A 22,333-nucleotide genomic window follows, 5' to 3' on the forward strand; every position below is an offset into this window, starting at 1 on the left:
GTAACTTCTGCCTCTGACAGCAACAGCAGCATCCTTGGGTCGGTTGGGAAGGCACCAGAGGAAGCAGGGACAAAGTGGGGCTGGATGGAGACTCATGGGTTTGGTCCTGGTGGGGTTGGCACTGGGCTTTTTGGGGTTATTGAGGGCTCAGGGAAGTGAGTCAGCTGAGTTCCTGCCACAGTGCCACCCCCTACAGGCACAGCAATTCAGGATTTGTTATCCAGGGGGGTTGAGCTGCTGCTCTTTGGGATGGGAAGAGGAGAGAGAGGGAAGCTGACAACCTCCTTGAGAAAAGCAGGGGAAAAAAGCTGATCCAGGTCCTTAGCTGGAAGCCACCTGGACTGGCAGGACTTCCACCAAAGCACAAGGTGAGTTGGAAAACACAGGAAGCCCTGACACACCTGGGAAACTGGAGAAAGTGGTTACACCTTGGAACCACACCTCTGTGACAGCCAGACATGCTCTGTATCGATATTCAAGCAGATTATCACCTTTAACAACTCTATTCTTGATCTGAGACCCCACTGACAGCAAAATAAAGAGTTTTCTTCAATTCCCCAGACTCTCCTGATGCCTGGTGAGGAAGGAAATGTCTCACCCTGGAGTAGGAGAGCCAGGAAAGCCAGAGGAGCCGTGCTGCTGAACAGGCACCTCATTCAGTCAGCTCCAATACTGTGCAGGAGAAGCACCCACAGGCAGAAAGGCTGGGTTTAAAAAGGACTCTCCACTTCCTTTCCCCCCCCCCTGCAGAGTGGAATCAAGATGTTTTTATTACAATTACAATTATTATTTTTCAGACAGGATGCGAATGATAACAGAGCTCCTCCACTGTTGCCTGCAAAAATAACATGTGTGTATTTAAGTGCCAGAACAAACTATTCCAGAATACAAACTGATGCTTTAGGGACACTTTGCAGCTTCTCCCAGGGGAAAATGTGTCTAAACTAAATGCTCCTTTCCCATTTGGCACCATCACATCTTAACAGTGCTCGGCATTTAAATCCAGGGGAGGTGGCATCTGGGGCAGCAGATCCCAGGCTGACCTTGGAGAGGCAGGAGTGTCAATCCTGGCTCAGCAGGGTGTGCTCAGACAGTCTGGCTGCCGCTCATTACAGATACAGGATGGATCATATTATGGCCCCTGGCATGAATAATGTGGAGGGCCCAAAAATACTGTTGCCGTGGCAACGGCTTCCCGACGATCACAAGGCTGGGTGGGAATGTCTGGGAAGGGGTCAGCGCCAGGGTGGGGGGTCTCACACCAAGTGCCACGTCAGCCACAGGCCAGGCCTGACCCCACAGTTTTTCCTGGAGCCCATTCTCGCTCCAGGCCGTGCCCATCCGATCCCTGTGCTCTCTGATGCTCCTTCCAGCCACTCCTGTGCACCTGGAGACCCTTTTGGGGCTGTGCTTCAGCTTTGCTCGGTGCCTCCTTGGGGATTTTGCCCTCTCCCCTCCCCACAGATCTGCTGTGGGCTGGCAGGGTCCTGCCACGGGAACTTGTCCTCGGGGGTTTGGGGTGGGGCTCTCAGGGATGGATTGTTGGCTTGACTCGTGGCTCCTGAGCTCCACCCAGCAGTGGGATGAGCTCCATCCACCTCTGGCAGTGCTGACACCTCACAAAGGGCCTGGGCACGTTCTCAGAGAGAGCTCAGCCAGCACATCCTTGTCCTGTTCCCCTGGGCACCACCAAGGAGGAGATGAGCTCCTGTCAGGAGCAACAGAACCAGCTCAGGGTGGGGCTTGGTCCCATTACACAGACTCCCAGAATCCCAGAATGTGCTGAGCTGGAAGGGACCCCCAAGGATCATGGAGTCCAACCCTGAGCCCTGCACAGGCCCAGCCCCAAGAGTCCCCCCCTGTGCCCCAGAGGATCAGCCAAACCCTCCTGCAGCTCTGGCAGCCTTGGGGCTGTGCCCACTGCCCTGGGGAGCCTGGGCAGTGCCCAACCAGCCTCTGGGGGAAGAACCTTTGCCTGAGATCCACCCTGAGCCTGCCCTGACACAGCTCCAGCCGTTCCCTGGCTGCTGTCCCTGGGGATTCCAGCCAAGTCTCCTCATGTCTCTGCACTTGCAAAAGTCCCACACCAGCTGGTGTTTCTTCCAATTCCACATTCCCAGCCCAGTGCAGGTGACACAACATTGCACCACTGGCCCATCTTTTGGGGCCAAGAACCAGCTTCTTCCAGGCATCCAGCTGGGATTGCCTGCCATTCCCCCAGCCTATTGTGGGATGCCTCTGTAGTTTTAACTAATCCTTTGTGATTTCACCCCAGAGTTTTCTTCCAGAATATTTACTGTCTCTACTGAAAGCATTTCTCAGAATTCTTAGGAAAGGCAGTTTTTAGCCTGAAGGTTTTTTATGAAAAGCTCCCGTTGATTTTGTGCTCTGAGGACACGCCTGTGACTGCCAGAATCACTGGGCATTGTTTCTCCTCTTCAGCCAAGCAGCTGAAACAATTGTTTTCCTCCTGAGACGACTTAAAATAAATGTACAAGTCATTTGTGATAGAATTCCGAATCCACTTGAATTTGTGCTTGAGTTTCCCAATTCCCACTGCCTCTTTGTATTCCCATGACAATTTCCCATCATTACTGGCAGAAAATCACATTTTACCTTTAAGCTATTCCTGGATGATTTTGCAAAGCATTTGCTGGTTATCTGTTGCTTTTAGGGTGAAAGCCCCACATTGCCTCTGCTTCCATCAATCCTTAATTACTCCAGATCAGAACAGCATCAGGAATTGAGCAACACATGGGAGGGCAGTTTATCTAAGATGAGGCTCCATCAAAGGGGGGCAGACAGAAGAACTCTGTGATGCTGTCTTTAAAGTGAAAAAATCCCATTTCATTTTGGTAGCACCCTTATTTTCCTTAAACAAGCTGTTTGGGTGGAGTTTCTCCAGGTTTTTCAAGGTTCTCAGCCATGACCTGTTCCCTTTCACTGATCAAGAAAGGATATTTGACATCTCTGGAAGGATTAGAAAGCTCCTGAAGCAAGTTTTGGTGAACTGTGTCCTCACAAGGACCACTGCCATGAGGGACAGGGGGCTGCTGAGATAGAAGATTATTTCCCATGTAGAATGAATCCCCTTTTCTGGAAGAAAAACTGCAATCCCACTGTAATTAGCTGGGCTTCTGGTTGATTTCTGGTTTATTTTAGGGAAAGTCAGAGGCTGGATAGAGTTAAAAACACACAAGTCCAGGATAATGGTCACCACTAAACCACCTCCTCAAGTGCCACATCCACATGTTTTTTGAACACTTCCAGGGCTGGTGACTCCACCACAGTCCTGGGCATCCTGGTCTAGTGCTTTATAACCCTGTAGGGGGTGCTTGAAACACATTTTGAAGAGGTAAATCCTCTTCCAGATCCCTTAATTGCTGTTTCTGTGTCAGAGCTCAGCCCCACTTGGAGCACTCAATGTTGGAACTATTTGGGATATTGGGGTTTTTCTGTTGTTAGTGAAATTGCAGCTGGGTTAGAAAGGAAACTCCTGCCATGGTTTGTGTTGGTTTTTTTTGGTGGAGGAAAGACTACTACCTAAATATAGAGTCATAGAAAAGGATTGTTAAGGTTGGAGAAGACCTGTAAGATCAGGTCTCACTGTCACCATGTTCACCACTAAACCACCTCCTCAAGTGCCACATCCACATGTTTTTTGAACACTTCCAGGGCTGATGACTCCACCACAGTCCTGGGCATCCTATTCCAGTGCTTTATAACCCTGTAGGGAGTGCTTGAAACAGATTTTGAACAGATAAATCCTCTTCCAGGTCCCTTAATTCCTGTCCCTGTGTCCTGCAGCTCAGCCCCACTTTAAAGCCTGTGTGCTGAGTTATCTCGCTCAGAGAAGCAGCAGAGCCACTCCAGTGAAAGATGTCCTCATCCAGCAGCTCAGCCAAGCAAAGAGACATCTCCTGTTTGCACCACGTCCAGGTGAGTCTATTTTCCCTGAAACAACTCCACCACAGCTCTCATCCCGCCGTGAGTTATGAGCCCACGGACGTCCAGATCCATCACTGCAGGCATTAGTCCCAGCGTGGCTGAGTGGGACAGTTCATCACTGGGAGCTCAGCATTCTGGAGCAAACATCCCTGGGCTTTTAGTGGTTGTCATTCCCTCATTACTCACAGCAAACGGGAGAGCAGCAAATGAAAGGCCCTTCTTGCCTCGCCGCGGTGCCTCAGTGGCCAGGGCGGATCATTGCTCAGCTCTGAGGGCTCTGGGCTGGAGCTCCTCATCCCTAATTCATGATCCATCACTCTTTCTGGGCTCTGGAAATCGAGAGGAGGCCATTAAGTAGCTGGAATGCAGATTTATTCCGGACTAAACAGATGTTGTGGAGACGGGGCTGCAGAGAACGAGTCGGAGCGAGACGCTGGGTTTTTAAAGGCAAAACAGCAGAGGGCACAGAGAGGGGTTTTAGTGCCTCTCCAGCAGCTCCTGAGCATGGCAAACATCTCCCAGCCTCCTCTCCCGAGCAAAGGGCACTGGATCAGATGCATTTCCAGCAGGACACTCTGCAATAGGAGCCGAATTCACTGCATGAGACTATTTGTTGTGAGTGACAAGCCAGGAGCTGCAGGATCTGATCCTGCCCAGCAGGGAACCTCTGACACCCAGCAGAACCCACCACAATTTATGCCCAGCTGAGAACCTTTCCATAGCTTCTTAAATTCAAATCTTTCCATCCACCATTTCTGGGCAACACTGCAAGACTTCCTATATATTTTTTTTTTCATTTCTCAAATGTCAAGTAGATCTTTTACAGCAGCTCTTAAGAAGATAAAGGGGATTAAAGGATCATTTTATCCTATTTAAAGTTAGCTCTGAGACGATAGGAGTAAACAGGCACAATTTAAAGGATGTTAATCTCATCTCTTTTTTATCCCCCTTCTCCTTTTCTTGTTCTTCTTTGCCAGCAAAATTTCCCTTTACTGGCTGTATTCCCTTTTGTGAGTGAACTGATTGCAAGGAGGCAAATGCTGCTCCCCTTTCTCCTCACTTCAAAAAGCAAACACAAAATATATCACTCTTGATTGCAATATTAAACATTAAGTTTAAATTGGGCTGTCAATCACAGGCTTGGATTTTGTGGAACAAGATGGAGGCAATCAGAGGGAAACAAAAAGGGGTTTTGACAAATGGAGGGAGCCTGTCCCTGCCAGTGCCCCCCAGAAAGTGAGGCCACAGATTATTAGCAGCAGAATAATGGAGATAACATTGTTTAAAAAAAAACAAAACCAAAAAAAACCCCAAGTAGCAGAACTGTGAGCTCTGGACTATTTGTGGGGATTTCAAACTAAGCTGTCAGAGCCTGGGAGACAGACTCGTTAATGTCTAAGGAGGGATGGTTCACTCACACTTCACACACACACTCAGCTCCTCTGTCAGCATTTTAACTCAGGATTCACAAAGACACAGAATCCCAGAATCCCAGACTGTGCTGAGCTGGAAGGGACCCCCAAGGACCATCCAGTCCAACCCTCAGCCCTGCACAGGCCCATCCCCAAGAGTCACCCCCTGTGCCCCAGAGGATCAGCCAAACCCTCCTGCAGCTCTGGCAGCCTTGGGGCTGTGCCCACTGCCCTGGGGAGCCTGGGCAGTGCCCAACCAGCCTCTGGGGGAAGAACCTTTGCCTGAGATCCAACCTGAGCCTGCCCTGACACAGCTCCAGCCGTTCCCTGGCTGCTGTCCCTGCTCCCCCAGAGCAGAGCTCAGTCCCTGCCCCTCCTCTGCCCCTGCCCAGGAATTGGAACTGCACTGAGGTCTCCTCTCAATTAAGATGTGCTTAATTTTATCAGAGAAACCAGCAGCTTTGCTATCAAATCTGGGCAACTTTGCTAAATTCAGGATCTGGGGACTTCCTTCGGTGCTCCAGAGAACAGCCTGGGTGTGAGCTCAGGCTTCTCCAGGCCAGCAGGAGCTCTGGGCTGGCAGGGAGACCATCACTCCCATCAGACCCACTCACATGTCACTCACATCAGACCCCCAGACTGTTCATCTGTGTTCTGGACCTGCTGATTTCCAGAGGACCCCAAGCATCACCTTGCCCAAAGAAAGTCTCCGTTTCCTGCTAATATTACAGACCCCCATGAATTCAGGGCATATGAGGGATCTGACAGCTAAAAACCTGAATAAGAGTCATGCAAAAGTGTTCTCTAAGTTCCTTGAGGTGTCTCCCCACAATTTATAAAATAAATCCCCTTATTTTGCTGCACAACTCGAGCACCTCGTGAAATCCTGGCCAGCGCCAGTAGAGATCTTGGTGATGTTTATCACTCATGAGGGGTAACAAATGGACTGACAGCAAAGGAGTCCTGTTGGGGTCTCAGCAGACTCGGAATAATCAGGTCTATTTTTCTCCTTGACAAGAACAAAGGAAGGTTTGCACTGCAGGAGGATTTCTCCTGCACTGACTCATGTGCTTTCAGAGCTGCTTCTGTGAGCACCGCCCTGAGGTTTGATGAGCAGGTGACACTCACTCCTCCAACACCACCTCCAAGGCCAAACTCAGCACATCTGGGCCCTGCAGGCACAGTTCAGAGAAGGAAGTGTCACTTCAAAGCAGAAGGAGGGGGACAACTCCCAGAGTGTTGTCAGCAGCTCTGCTGTGGGGCTGCCTGGAACATCCCTTCGACCAACCAAGACCCACAAATGATGCAACTGCTCTGATATAGATTCAAATACCTTCCTGTCCTGCTTGAGGGAGCCACGAGTCCCAAGCCAAGCCCTCTGTGAGGGTGCTCAGCCCACCTTGGGAGGTCCCTTTCACAGCACTGCAAGAGCAGGGGGCACTTCACTGCTCCAGGACACACAGGTTCCTCTCCTCTTTTGGGGGAGACCTCCCAGACGAGCCCCAGCACCCCCATCCTGCCCTTCCACCTGCAATCCCTCCTCCCACAGCCTCTCCAGCCAGGAACCTGCACGCTGCAGGTCCCCACAGTGCTTGTGGCTCCTGGGATCACTGAGCAGCCCTGGGGAGGGGGAAGATGGGGATTGACCAAACCTTGCAAGTAGAGCAGGAGTTACCTGACACTGTGTTCCATTTTTGGGCACTCAGTGAGGAGCTCTTGGCTGCCATCAGCTCCTGAGGAGGAGATGTGGCTGCTTTCCTGTCATTTCCCTTCCAGAGGGTTTAAGATTTCTTCATTCTTTGTTTATTTCCCTTAATCTAAAATAAAAGTCATAGAGACTTAAAGTGCATGTTTTACTCTTTGTTTGAGAAACATAACAAAGGAAAACAATTGCAAAGGCAGGCAGAGCATTTCACTTCCAAGCTTTCAAGGGATTATTACAAATGACAGGAGAGAAAGAAATAACAGCTTTTGAAACTCAGGGGAAAAATACTTGGACAGCATCTGCATTAAAGAGCTTCTTCTCTCATTTTTGAGCTGCAGTAATTACGTTCATTTAATACCAGACAGTAAAATATTTACAAACATGGGGAATTAAAGGAAGTTTCCAGCTATGATACAGCTCTAGTGGAGGGGCTGAGGAGCTGGAATGTGGCTGTGGTGTCCTGCCCTGCACCAAAGGCTATGGAAAGGGCAGTTGTTCCAATGATTGACATGCCAGGGGAAAGCAGGGGGTGCCCTGTGGGCCTGGCATGGACCAACAACAGCCAGGCCTTCATCCTCATGCAGTGCAAGACATCCTTGCCTTCCCAGCATCTCCTTCCCAGAGCTCCTTCTCTCCCCAGTGTGGGGGTCCCAGTGCTCCATCCACGAGCTTTAGGGCAGAAGGGATGAGCCTCTCACCAGGAATGTCTCACCTCCTTTCTACCAGGGCTGGGGAAAGTGGAATCTCTCTCCAAAGAGTATTCTCAGTTATTTTTTTTCCCCACTTTGCTCCATCATTTTCCCACTTACTCCATCCTTTCTGGCAGCGAGGGAACACCTCGTGTCCAACTCCACCAGACTGGAGCCCCATCAGTCCCCACAAAGCTCAAACCCCCCAAATCCATGAGAATCCACGAGGCCCCGATTCTCCTCTGCCAGGGGAAGGTTAATCAAATCCATCTTTAGTAACTGGTCCCTTCAAAAATAACAGCCTGGATTGGTACCAGACGGGGGGTCATTAATAGGGATCAGCATCGGGACGAAAAAGACCCTCGATTAATATGAAAATATCCTTTTTTTTAAAAGGGAATCCAAGCTTTGATACCCAAAAAATGACACAGGATGCTCTGGAGAAGCAATTGTCAGAGAGAACAGCAACCTGGCTTATCAGGGACTGTCACAAGCCAAGCTCCAACACAGCCTCTCCCAGAGAAAAGCTGCGGAGATGGAAAGCGAGCAAGTCCACAGCAGCACATCGATCCCACAGCCTGGAGCCTGGCAGATAAAGACTTCAGGAAAAGGTTCCAAAAAAATAATTTGGCCATACATTATCTCAGACAACCCAGCAGTGCACACAGCCAGGGATTTGCAGCAGCCCCTGGTCATGGTTCCACAGGGGGTTTGTGGCCCAGGTGGCCCCACTGCAAACCCCAGACAGTCCTGGGAAGAAATAAAACAATGCACAGGATGGGCAGGAACCAGCCTGTGCTTCCAGCAGGTTTGCTCTGAGTGTGTCATGTGTCACACAATCACACTGGTTGTCCCTTTTTTTCTCCTGTGTTCTTGCTGTGCCCTGGCTATCAGCCCTGCATGGATCCGAGCTCTCATCTGGCTCCTCTGCTAAAAGAAACATGTTGATTTTTTTATTATTATTATTTTTTCAGAAAATAAACCCAAGCACAACCCAGAGGATCAGTTTGGTCATGTCTGTGCTACACCTGCTGTGCACTTGGGCCAGGCTGAGCCCTCAGCTCTGCTCCCTCCCCGGGGACTTGGTCCCAGTCCTTGGATGCACATTCCTGCTCCACCTCAGCTCTGGGCACACAGAGCCCTTTTCCCCTGGCACTCACAGTGTTTCCCTCACCCAGGTGGCCAAAGGCTTTTCAGAAAAACTGGCCCAAATGAGGTTTTGCTGCCCCTCTAAGGTGGGGTGGAGTTGTTGGCTGCACGAAAGGGGGACAGACAGAGGGACAAAACAGTGACAGAGGGACTGAGGAAAAGGTATGGGAGATACTGGGGAGATTTTCCTGTTCCTGTTTCCTGGGGTACCAAGTTAGTGGGGCACCAAGACTAGCCCCAGCAGCTGTTCCACCCGTGTCCTGTCCCAGGCCTGTGGTGAAGAAGATCCGAAGGATTCTGAGGAACAGCAACATGGAATGAGCACCTGAGAGAGCACCCAAAGGAGCCTCACAGCCTGGCTGAGGGAGGAGCACCACTGTGCTGCATGTTGGCATCTCAGACTGAAAAGGTTGAAAACTGAGGCCCAGAGCCATCCCTGCACCAGTTCCTTGTTCCATTTCCCTGTTCCGTTTCCCTGTTCCATTTCCCTGTTCCATTTCCCTGTTCCATTTCCCTGTTCTGTTCCCTGTTCCATTTCCCTGTTCTGTTCCCTGTTCCATTTCCCTGTTCTATTTCCCTGTTCCATTTCCCTGTTCCATTTCCCTGTTCTGTTCCCTGTTCCATTTCCCTGTTCTATTTCCCTGTTCCATTTCCCTTTTCCATTTCCCTGTTCTGTTCCCTGTTCCATTTCCCTGTTCCATTTCCCTGTTCCGTTTCCCTGTTCTGTTCCCTGTTCCATTTCCCTGTTCTGTTTCCTGTTCCATTTCCCTCTTCTGTTCCCTGTTCCATTTCCCTGTTCTGTTTCCCTGTTCTGTTCCCTGTTCCATTTCCCTGTTCTGTTCCCTGTTCCATTTCCCTGTTCCATTTCCCTGTTCTGTTTCCCTGTTCCATTTCCCTGTTCCATTTCCCTGCTCTGTTCCCTGTTCCATTTCCCTTTTCCATTTCCCTGTTCCATTTCCCTGTTCCATTTCCCTGTTCCATTTCCCTGTTCCATTTCCCTGTTCTGTTCCCTGTTCCAGTTCCCTGTTCCATTTCCCTGTTCCATTTCCCTGTTCTGTTCCCTGTTCCATTTCCCTGTTCCGTTTCCCTTTTCCATTTCCCTGTTCCATTTCCCTGTTCCATTTCCCTGTTCCATTTCCCTGTTCCATTTGCCTGTTCCATTTGCCTGTTCCTGCACTGCCACAGCTCTGTTCAAGCCCAGCCCTAATGAAAACAGCTCTGCAGTGTCTCTCAGCCGTGTTCCAGACACAGAAGCAAATATTTCAGTGCTCTGATGAAGCAGAGCTCAAACTGAGCTCGGCTCAATTAAATAAAGCCCATTCTAGCTCGCAGAGAGCGTGGCCACAGAGGTGGCTTAATATGGTTTAACCAACCTGCTTGAACAGTTAATTTGGATTAATTTTCCTGAAAACTCCCAAGTAGGGGAGTCCTGCATCACCAATGGCCTGGAGAGTATTAGGGAAGTGACCTCTCCATTAACCTGCTGTCACCAGTTTCCTTCTCAGCAGTTGTACACTTCTTTTTGAGCAGTTTACCATTACGTTGGGCGATATAACATTAAATTACTCTGCCATTTGCCAGAGAGCTTGAGCCATGTGGATGGATTTTAAATCACCACGCCAGGCTAAAGAGGTCTTCTGCAACAAGTACCTCGCCCATGATTGGAAATTTCTTTAATACTTTATTGATTGATTTCTTTATTACCAAGTTTAACACCGTAAACAGAATCGATCCCAGAGGCCACGGGCTGGGCCTGGTGCTTCGTGCCTGCTGAGATTCTCAAATTGAATTATAGTTATTGTTCTGCTGGTGGCATTTTTCATGTCTCATGGTGACAGATGGCTCTCTAAATGATAGCAGATTTGTATTTCATTAGGACACTTAGTCAAAGGATCAATATCTCTCCACGCACCTTTCTGCGAACACACACACAGCCCATCCAGGCTGTGGGGGTTTAATGCAATTTAGGGAGCATTATCTCCCCAGCAGACATATGTTTGATTTGTAATAATGTCTCATTGATTCAAAAAAAGCACTTCTGGAAACCTGAGAGCTCTTATTGTCACACTTCATCATTTTTCCCCTGCCTGGTGGGGAATGGTATTTTTGGGGTGGGCAGAGCCAGGAGCCCCCATCCCGCTCCTCAGCCCGGGCACGGCTCTGGCTCCAATCTCCGTTGCCCTCTTGTGGTCCTGGAGCAACAGCTCATCTAAAACCAGACCTACAGACCCGGAAAATCCTCCCTAAATTACAGCCCGACACACCGAGGGAGCTGTTTGTGTCTTAGAGGAAAGGCAAAATATTTCAGGAAGGCTTTGTTTTATTTAACACCTTCCCACTCCCTCTCATTGTTCCATCCTTCCACCCCCCTGTCTCCACCATTGATTCAACACAGGAGTTACTTCGGAGTTACAGGCTCTGCTGATTGATTTGGGTTGTAATGAGTCTTTTCAATGTAAGCAGCCATGCATAAAAAATTGGTTTTAAACCTTCCCCCTTATGGTGCATTGATTTAGTGTGATTAAAAGTGGATATAAGGTTTTAGCTGCTCGTTGCTCCCTGCACGGATATCACCACGGAAAATGCTGGAAATGAGGTCTCCAAAAATGCTGGTGGCACTCAGAGGGTGCAAATGAGCCAAGGGTGCCACCCTCAGGGTTAACTGATCCTAGGAAAAAAATCCCTCCCTGAGAGGGTGGGGATGCCCTGGCACAGGGTGCCCAGAGAAGCTGGGGCTGCCCCTGGATCCCTGGAAGTGTCCAAGGCCAGGTTGGAGCAACCTGGGCTAGTGGAAGGTGTCCCTGCCCATGGCAGGGGGTGGAACTGGGTGAGCTTTAAGGTCCCTTCCAACCCAAACCAGTCTGTGATTCCATAATCTCTGGGGAGGAAGGATGGGAATCCCAAGGAGTTCCTGCCCTGCTGGAGACGGGCTCTGCAGGACACGGAGAGCACATGAAGAAACGTTCCAGGTGGAACCTGTATCCAGCCCATCCTGTGTCTGTGTCTTGGTTGCCATTCCAGGCACCACCAGCCCAAGGGAAGGAGACAAACCCAGCAGCTGCCAGCAGAGCCCTCAGGGCAGAGGCTCCAGCCCTTTGTGCTCGTGGCAAACAGGCTCAAAGAGCTGCAGGTCTGACACCAAACCCTCCCTCAGCCCCAGCCCAGCCTTCCAGCATTAGGAGGGACTGGGAAAGCATCTGTCTTGGAGGCTTTTGTTCCATGGAATGACTTACATGTGTGGCATCATAACATCAGAGAACCCCACAATGGTTTGAGCTGGAAGCTCATCCAGTCCCACCCCTGCCATGGGCAGGGACACCTTCCACTAGCCCAGGTTGCTCCAAGCCCCCTCCAACCTGGCCTTGGACACTTCCAGGGATGGGGCAGTCACAGCTTCTCTGGGCAGCAATCATTCCACCAGGGAGCAGACAGGGATTTGTGCCCAGGTGTCCCCCAGGTGAGGAGCTCCTCCCCAGCTCTCACACACCCAACAGTGGGAGAAGCACTTTCTCGGCAGGACTGTGGTTTCCCCCCGCCCACCTCAGCCAGGGGGTCTCACAGCACTCCTGCAGGGTGGGCAGGTGCTGCCAGAGCTGAGCTTTGGCCATGTGGACTTTCCCAAATCCCCCAGTGCCACTGTCACCAACCTTTACTCTCCACCAGCAGCACATCAGTGACTTCGCTGCTGTCACTTCTGATTTACTGAGATCAGTCTCAGGCCTCCCCTCCTCTGTGCAGGCTCATCTTCAGGAGCCTCTGACACTTTATTTGAGAGGGAGAGGTGAAAAAAAATCTCCTGGTCTTATAAAACCCATTTTATGTTGAGCAGTGCTTACAGCTCCGTGCATCGAAAAACCATTTCAAAATCTCGGTATTACAGCAAAATCTGCTCTGGTTCACTGCCTGTGTCACCAAACCTCCCACATGCACCTGGCCAAAGCAATTAAAGCCCACCATGAAGCCTGGGATCCTGAAATCAGCATTTCTGCGCCAGCTTCACCGAACCACAGAATCTCAGAATATCTCGAGGAGAATTTTTCATCTCCTAATACAATTAATTTAAGAATCATGGAGGGAGAATCAGAAGCAGAGAAAAGCCAGAAGAAACCCAAGAAGCTTCTTTATAATAAAATATCTCTTCAGTTTAATTTCCTCTCTTCTGTGCAGGAAGAGCAGCAGTGAAAGCCTTGAGGGCAGAGAACTTCTGACCCAGCCCTGACTTGTCATCATAAAGTCTCCTGGCCCCACAGTCCCCATTAAGGTTTGGACTTTGAAGAGCAATAAAGAATGTCAGGCTGACAAATATATGTTATCAGAAGAGATCTCTCCTTCAGTTTACAAGATGATTCCCCAGTTTTATTGCACCTCTCTGGAGGTCCCAGCCTGTGTGTTGTTATTTTTCTGAGAGATGAACAAACAGCTTCATGTTCACTCGGTGTCCATCTGTCAGTCCAGGATTAAAAATTTCCATGGATAAGTCTTCAAAGGTCAATGAGTGACAAAATCAAAGCTAAGAAGGGAGGAAAATATAAATGATGGCATTGACCCAGGCTGATGGGTGTACACATCTTTGATATCACACTCCAAATTGCACCATGAACTGATTTCAAGGTGTGCAATGAGTGCCCCAAACAACATTCAGTACTGTGGTAAATAAACTAGGAAAAGGAAATATATATGTTTTCTATAACCACTCCAAGTTTCAGATGCTTCTAAAACTCTGGAATTCTGCAGGAAAAGCCTCATTATTCTTCCTGGTGGGAATCATGGGATCATTATCACTCTTACTCATTTCCTAGTTGTTTTTTAAGTCCCCAGATAATACCCAGGACACTCCAATCCACGCTAACCTTTAGTCCCAAAATTCCTATTCCTGTCACTGGGAGCAGGATTCCTTTCTTCCTGATGCCCTTTAGCTTTCATAAACCAGGCATGGGAATAGGGATGGATTAATGTGTGGTGAAAAGTCAGATTTATGAGACAAGGAGGGATCTTCTTGCTCTGTACAACTCCCTGGCAGGAGGGTGGATCCAAGGGAGGGTTGGGCTCTTCTCCAGGGGAACAAGCAACAGGATAAAAGGAAACAGCCTTAAACTGCACCAGGGGAGGTTCAGGTGGGATAGCAGGAAAAATTCTTCCCTCAAAGGACTGTCCAGCCCTGGCAGAGCTGCCCAGGGCAGTGGTGGAGTTCCCATCCTGGGAGGGATTTAAAGCCTTGGAGCTGTGGCACTGGGGGACGTGGTCAGTGGTGGCCTTGGCAGTGCTGGGGAGTAGCTGCACTCGATGGTCTTCAGGGTCTTTTCCAACCTAAATGATTCCCTGGAGCAGATCCTGCTGGGTGTTCCTGTTGGCTGAACCAGGGCTGCCCTGAAGTAACTCTCTGCTCTACTCCCATGGATGGGAAAGCCTTAAAATTTATAAGAAAATTCATGCAGAATGACTGGAAAATGCCCAGTTCTTGTCCCTTTCAGGGCACTTTCAGCTGGTCACACACCAGGAGCTGCCTGTCCAGCCCCTGAGCACGGCCTGGCTCTGACTCACAGCCCGAGCTGTGCCCAGGATGGTGCCCAAAGGCTGTGCCAGCCCCAGCTCCAGCCTCAGCTGTGCCTTCTCCCCAGATCCAGGCCACCAGCAGCTCTGCCCACTTGGGGAGCTGCATCCCAAGGCTTTTCCTCTTCCCATGCTTTCCCTGCAGTGCCCTGTGCCCCGTTCAGGGGCTGCTGTGCCCTCCTGCAGACTGTTCAAGTGGCAGGTGAAGGTGTCTTTGTGCAGACACGGAGACAGAGCACTCCCTGTCCCTTCAATATTCTCTGCTGTCACTTCTCTGGAGGCAATTTCAATGCAGTAATTACTTTATCAAAAGGACATCGACAGGCTTTGTGCTCCTACATCCATATTTCTGCTTCCACCCCTCTGCCTGTCCATGCTGGGAGTGCATTTCTATTTTATACCTTATATATCTGGATAATGAACTATGTTTTAAGTATATCTTTTATGCATTTTACATCGTAAATATGGTATATGCTGTAGAAACAGGGCTTGTGGAGATTCTAAGAAAGCATTGATGGATATTTAAACAAGTAATAGCTTTGTGTCTACTACCTGGAGCAGCCCAGGAGAGAGAATTCCTTCAAAGGATTGGCAATAATTTGAAGGCAAAGGCTGGATTCTGTGACCCTTTCTCCAGCCCTGGGAGGTGGATGTGCTCAGGGAGTGGAGAGGTCCAATTAGGTGAGTTAAGTACAATAACAGTGAAATGCTGCCTACATTCCACTGCAATAAAAATGATAATGATTCTGCTGAAAAATATCATTACTTCACACTCATTTAATTCTGGAAATCTAAATTCACGAAGGAAACAAGAAGCCCTTTAATCTCCTGGTAGATAAATAGCCCAATTTTATTTCTGCTATTATTTTTTTATCCTTTTCCAAGACATTTTATAAGACTCCAGAACGCGGGGGCTCGGTTTAATTAACAGGATCACATTAAAAAGCACAGCCAAAATTTTCATGGAGTTTTAATTGAAATATAATACTGTCTCACTTAATTTTTATTATATTTTGCATCAAGCATCATGATGAAAAACACAGTCTGCACCGCTTGTTGTGGTGTATTAGCACAGAGGGTTTATAGAAGTAGCCATTTGGATGACTCAGAGGATCTTTTTTTTTGCAGAAATGTGGGAGAGGGAAGGAATACTTTCCATTTCCTTTGTTCCCATCTAGAAATGATTGTTTGGTCTCCACAGGTGATGCCAATTCCATGCAAACATTTCTTGGATGGAGGTTTGTGCACCTGCTTCTCAGACACGAGCAGGATAATGAGGTAGCTTTGTACGCCCAGAACATCTTCCAGCACAGGATCTCTGAGCTCTTGGAATGTGTTACATCCTGGCCCTTTTAAAATTTGGATTCAAATCTGGGACTTTTGACTTAAAAAAAATGTGAGGAGTCACCTCTGCTTCCAGCTGTAGGAATGTTCTTGGCATCTTGTCACCAGCACCACCAGAGTGGTGCCAGTTCCCAGGTGCTGGAGCGTGGGCAGGAGGTTGTCTTGCCAAAAAATTGAAAGGAATAAAGCACTGAGGGTCACCCAGCAGGTCAGTGGCAGCCACTGGAGCCAGACATTCCTTTGCCTGTGCCCAGGAAAGCAGAGCTGACATTTTCATCTCTGAGGGAATGGATGGGATGAGATTTTTCCAGGCTGTCTCTGGGTTTTGGACACCACAATCTTATCTGGCTGAGCAGGAGCTGCATGTCCATCTCCCTGAGGCTGTCGAGATGTGAGTCACCCTTTTGATTTGTGCTCAGCCCCAACCTGAGACCTGGAAACCTCATCCAAGGACGGTGAGAGCCCCGGTGAGCAGAGCAAATGTGCTGCTGCTGGAGGTGCCAGCCCTGTTTGCTTCAGTGGTGTTTGGAAGGGAAATGCTCTGCCCACCTTTGCGATTGCTTTCCTTTGTTGTGTTTCTCAAACAAAGAGTAAAACATGCACTTCAAGTCTCTCTGACCCAGGGGAGGCTCAGGTTGGACACCAGGAGGAATTTCCTCATGGAAAGGGTGGTCAGGCATTGGAAGGGGCTGCCCAGGGAGGTTTGGAGTGCCCACCCCTGGAGGTGTCCCAGGAAGGCCTGGCCGTGGCACTCAGTGCTCTGGGCTGGGGGACAAGGTGGGCATCGGGCACAGGGGGGATCCATGGGCTGGGAGGGCTTTTCCAACCTCAGCGATCCTGGGATTTTCCAGATGTGATGTCTGCAGTTGTTTCCTCTGGGCTTTGAGCTCCCCATCCCTGCATGACTCGTTTGGATGTTCTAACCCCCAAATACATAACTTTATTTTAAAGTCCATTTTCCAGCTGGTGACTGGTAACTTTAGGTCTGTATTTAATCCCAGGGAAGCAGAAGTCCAAGGGAGTGTTCCCTTATTGATCATTAGCTGGCAAAATGCCTACATCTGATCTCCCCAAGGCTGCCTGGGCAGAACATTTCTGCTGCAATGGCCTGTCCTCCAAACCTGCTGCTGGACCCATCTCCTCCTGTACATCTATATTGGTGTTGAGGATGGGTTTGGATGGGGAATTTTCTGGAGCTTGAGAAGGAGAAAGAGGTAGAAAGGTAGAGAGATGGCAGAAAGAAAAATTCACAAAGTGATGTGGCAAGAAAATATTCTGGGTTTGTTCTGTGCTGGAAAAAAAAAAGAGAGAATTTGAAACCTCAAAAGTCTTTGTGGAATATAATGAGGGTTATTTTCTTTTTTCTGGACAGGAGCAGTAAAACCTGAACAGCCCATCTGAGCCCACTGAGGGCAGCTTCCACTCTGAGGGTCTGGTCCTTTCTTGACCTTGGAAAAATTTGTTTTTTCAGCCATCCATAGCAGAAATCTTAGAGCAAACAACATTTTCTATACTGGATCAATACACTGATCTGATAAATAAATAAACTGCCTTACAAGAGCACCAGGACTTTGATTAGAATTTAATGATAAGATTTTTTTTTTACTAAATATGTAATTACATAAGTATACAATTATATATAAATATATTATGTTATAATATATAATTATAATATATAATATATTTGATATGAAATTACATATAAATATATTATATATAGTATATAATTATATATAAATATGAAATCACAAGTCCATATAATACATATAATATATAATTATATATAAAATATTATCTAAATATATAATTATAATATATTATGTATAATTATATATTATATATATTACAGATATAATATATATTATATATAATATATAATTATAATATCTATATATAATATATATAAAAATAATTATATATAAATATATTATATATGATATATAATTATATATAAATATGCAATTACAAGTCCATATTGTTTTGTTCTGTGTTTGTGAGTGGTCAGACAATTCCTAGAGAACTGAGGACCTTAAAAAGGGGGGTTTATCCTCCTCTCTAGGTGGGTAAGGTGACCTTAACTCCATGTCTGGTTGGCAAAGGGATGGGATAGGATGTGTCCCTTCCTTGGTATAGACCAAACATCCTTAATGAATTGCTCAGGAGCATTTTCCACCCTCCATTAGCAATGATCCCCAGATAACTGTGCTTAAAAATTTATATTCCTTCTCAGGGCTCTCAAGCTCTTGGCAAACACAAGAAAGGCCGGATCCGAAGCCCAGACTTCAATTCTCCTTTTTGTTTCTCCCCGTCCCTCAATCAATAGATATATAAAAGTGGGAGATGAAAACAAATCATGATCATGCTGCAGCTTTCAGGGGAAAGCACTGGCTACAAGCAAACAAATCAATAAAACTTGGTATTCTTGGACATGGGCTCGTGTTTTGGTCAATAAGTGCTCTGTGTTCTGCAGTATATCACAGCCTGCAGCTCTTTGCCAGGGACTGAGCACAGCAATTCGGGGAAGGGGATGAAATTGTAGCTCCAGTTGTTAAGCAACGATATTTCCCAAATTTAATATGGTTTGTTGGGGGTTTTTTTGAGGATTTTCTGCCCTGCCAACAGGTGGGAGCAAAGCCAAATACCAGCACAGCCTCCTGGAGCTTTCTTTGTGTGGTTTGTTCCTCTAAAATAGGAGTCTTTCCTTGGGAAGTGTTTCCTGCACTGTTTCATTTGAGAGGGTTCATTGATTTCAACAGGCAAACTGAACACAGAGCAGGTTTAAAGGGAAGGAATCTGATAAATTCGATTCGATTCAATTGAATCATGTCTTTAATGTTCAGACAGGGCTGACTCATTACAGGAAAGCAAATTTTCATAAACACCCAGCAAAGCCTCACCTCAGGATTTACCAGCTGAAGAGGCTGCTGGGACTTAATTGCACTGGTTGGAATTCAGGCATGACTCAGATGGAATTTTCTCAGTGAATAATAAGAGGAAATAGCTCAGAAAATGGAAGAGGAGGAAGAGGTTGCTGTGCCCTGCTGTTGGAAATGAGGAGGCCATATTAAATTCATCTCAAAAGAAGAAATGCTTTGCACCTCAACCCTGGGGGGGTTTTGCAAGGCCCCCCTTGGGGTGTTTTCACCCTCGTGGTGCTTTGGGAGAGCAGCAAATGACTGATGAGGGGTTTGGGAAGGAGGTTGCTCTTTGTTCCATAAAGGAAGGAGAGCTCAGGTCATTCATGAAACCAAAACCACCCAGAGAGGATGGACAGTGCCAGGCAACCAAGGTTAACGAGCAAGGGGTTAAATCCATGGGGTTTACTTTGGAGTGGGAACGCTGTCACTCCTGTGAAAAAACATGAACTCATCACAATGCAGCAGCTGAATTGGATTTGATCAACTCCTGCCATCTCCAACACAGCCAGGGTTTACAGGACCTGGAGCACAAAGAGCTCTGGAGGAAATGAATTGTCCTGACCTGCCACGGCTCGTGTCGGCACGAGGGAGGTTCTGCAGCTCTTTGTTGGATGTCTCTCCTAAAACTGCTGCCCTCATGAAATCTGTCATGGCTTCTCCCAATAAAAAGATCTTAATTTTGCAGGATGGAGCAGCACAAAGTAACCATCTGTCACAACAGAGCGTCAGAAGGCAAATGAATCCTTCCTGGCTGCCACAAACAACACGCCGAGCTTTCCGCTCCATTGATTTCCTTTCTGTCTTTCCAAGTGGAATATTAATACATGTCTCTGAAGGGGAAAGGCAGAGATTATCTGGGAGTTAATAAAGGAAGGTGTCTGGCTTGGACACAATATCTCCAGCTGCCATTGCAACCTCTGTTGTTGCTGAGTGTCCTGACCTGAGCAAAATAAACAATTCCATGGGTGAGGCTGAAGAGACAGATTATTGTCCTGCCCCAAATTCTCGTGGGGGGGGTTTGCTAAGCTGCTGGGGCACCTCAGTGCTGTGGCAGAGAGGGTGGGTGGTGAGGAGAGCCCTTGAGCTGCCAGCTCAGCTGGGATTGGGGCCACATCAACATGATGCTCAGACTGGATGTGACCCCTCTGGAGTCAGGCTGGGAGACCTGGGGGTGTCAGCTGGAGAAGAGGAGGATCCAGGGAGATCTTCAAGCTTCTTCCAGTGCCTGAAGGGGCTTATAAAATAGAGGGAGAGGGAGTTTTTCTGTGGTAATAGTGACAGGCCAAGGGGCAATGGTGCTAAACTGGCAGAGGGCAAGGTTAGATTAGACTTTGGGAAGAAATTGTTTACTCAGAGGGTTGTCAGGTCCTGGAAAAGGTTGGACAGAGAAGCTGTGGCTGCCCCATCCCTGGAAGTGTTCCAGCCAGGCTGGATGGGGCTTGGAGCAACCTGGGCTAGTGGAAGGTGTCCCTGCCCATGGCAGGGGGTGGGACTGGCTGACCTTTAACATCCCTTCCAACCCAAACCACCCTGTGATTCCATGGTTCCATCCCTGCAGATGCAGCATGGCCTGGACATGGTGGGTGTGACACTGAAAGAACAGAGTGGTTACAGAATTCCTGGGGTGGGTTCAGTGCCCTGAGTGCTTCACATTCATTCCTGCATTTACAGCAACACCATCCACAGGTTTGTGGCCCTCATGGACATGGACAACGACACAAGTTCCCATTCTCTGCCCTCCTGGAGATGTCTGAGCGTGTCTCCAGCCCAGGCATCATCTCTTGTTGTGGCTCAGGTGAATCTCAGCTCATCCTTTCCTCCTCTTCCCACGGAGAGCACCTGGCAGTGCCTCTGCTTTTCACCTGGGTAACAATGAAGCTGATACAAATCTCAGGACCTTTATGCACCCCTTTATTTTAACCTCCTTTAAGGAGTTAAGGAGCTTTCTTTGAAGTTCCTGGCTCCAAAGGCTGACACAAATAGAAACACAAGCCCCTCTTGCTGCTTCTCAGCTGCTCTCAGTGTTGAGCCCTGTCCTGCCTGCAAACCATCTGCCAGCCCAGAGCACTGTTTGGGGCATGGTATAAATCCTGTTGAGTTGTGTTTTTCCCAGCCAGACAGTCTGACAGGGAGAGGCAGGAGAGACAGCAAGGCATGCAGGCTGCCTGGGCAAATCTGAGCTGGCACAGAATGATCCCAGGCTGTTTCCCATCGAATTGTCCCAGGTGAACAGTGTGTTCCTTCCCCACCTCCCCGCCGGGTCTGGGCCTGGTGAGAGCCCCGAATCAAACACGCATGTCACACTGTCCCCGCTCCCTCAGCCCTATTGATTAAGCTCTGCTTGTTCCTACACTTGTTCATAATTATTATGATCTGCAAATTTGCAGCTGATCACTCAAACTGCTCGAATAACACCTGCCAGATAAACGCTTCAGATTTATTGTGCGGCGCATTTGCAAATGATTATTTGATTCGTATTTTCCCCTCGTGTGTTCAAAGCTTAATTTTTTTTTTTTTCCAATTAATGAATCACATCACACTGGGCTGCAGCCACGAGTGATTGATGTGTTTGCTGAAGGCACAGCACTTCCACGTGCGTTTAAAAAGTCAGGAGTCTGGAGCAGCAGCAGTTGGATGATCTTCTGGGATGGTCACAAGCTGGATGTCTGAATCCATTAAGAGGAGGAACACCAGGTTCCCAAGGACTAACTCAAGGAACAGCAGCATCTCTCCAAGTGTCATTTACCCTTTATTAATTGGGAAACAAAAGTAGGCAGCTGGAAACCTCCTTGCAATGGTTTTGAGCAAGGCCAGGCTGTGCCTGGCAGGAATGGGATCATCCCTCCCCCTCCTGGGGCAGGTGCAGAGCTCCTTGGGTGGGTTTTTGACGAGCCCTGGTAGAACATGACAAGTGAAGTCCAACAAAGCATTTAGAAACTAAGCAGAATTCATCTCCTCTCCTTTTCCATGTGTAACAGGGACGTGCTGCTGGGTCTGTTGGTTACTCCAGACTTCCTCTGAAGTCATAGAAGCATTTAGGTTGGAAAAGACCTCCAAGACTGAGTCCAACTCCTGATCAATCAAGACTTTGTCAACTGGTCAGTGGTCTCTTCAAAAGGAATTGTTTGACCCAGCTGAATATGGATCTTATTCCTCCCCAACTTTCCAATGGCTTGATGGTGATTAGCTCATGGTTACACTCCTAAAACCAAATATATCCCTCAGGGCAGAGGAATCCCCCCTCAAAGGGACACATTTATGGGCAGATCAAGCTGTGCATTGTGCAGCACAGGAACAGGTAATGCATTACCTGTGATTATCATTAATAATTATATCATGAATTATATCATGAGCTGATGGGACACACGGCAAGAAGGGAATGTGACAGTCACTGTGTGCTCAGATCAACCCACTGTGCACATTCCAGCTGCTCTGGGGCTTCCAGTGTCATCATTCCCTCCTAGAAAGAGTCACGAGAACAATACAAACTGTAACTCTCCTCCCTGCAGTGGAGCTGCTCCTGTTAAGGTCTCCAAACCTACAATAAACTGTGGGCATGGGAGGGGAGGAAAACCACAGGGTGTGGTGGGAGGGAGGATTCTCTGAGCACTCTTGTCC

Source organism: Pseudopipra pipra, chromosome 24 (genome assembly GCF_036250125.1).
Source record: "Pseudopipra pipra isolate bDixPip1 chromosome 24, bDixPip1.hap1, whole genome shotgun sequence".
Classification (NCBI taxonomy): domain Eukaryota; kingdom Metazoa; phylum Chordata; class Aves; order Passeriformes; family Pipridae; genus Pseudopipra; species Pseudopipra pipra.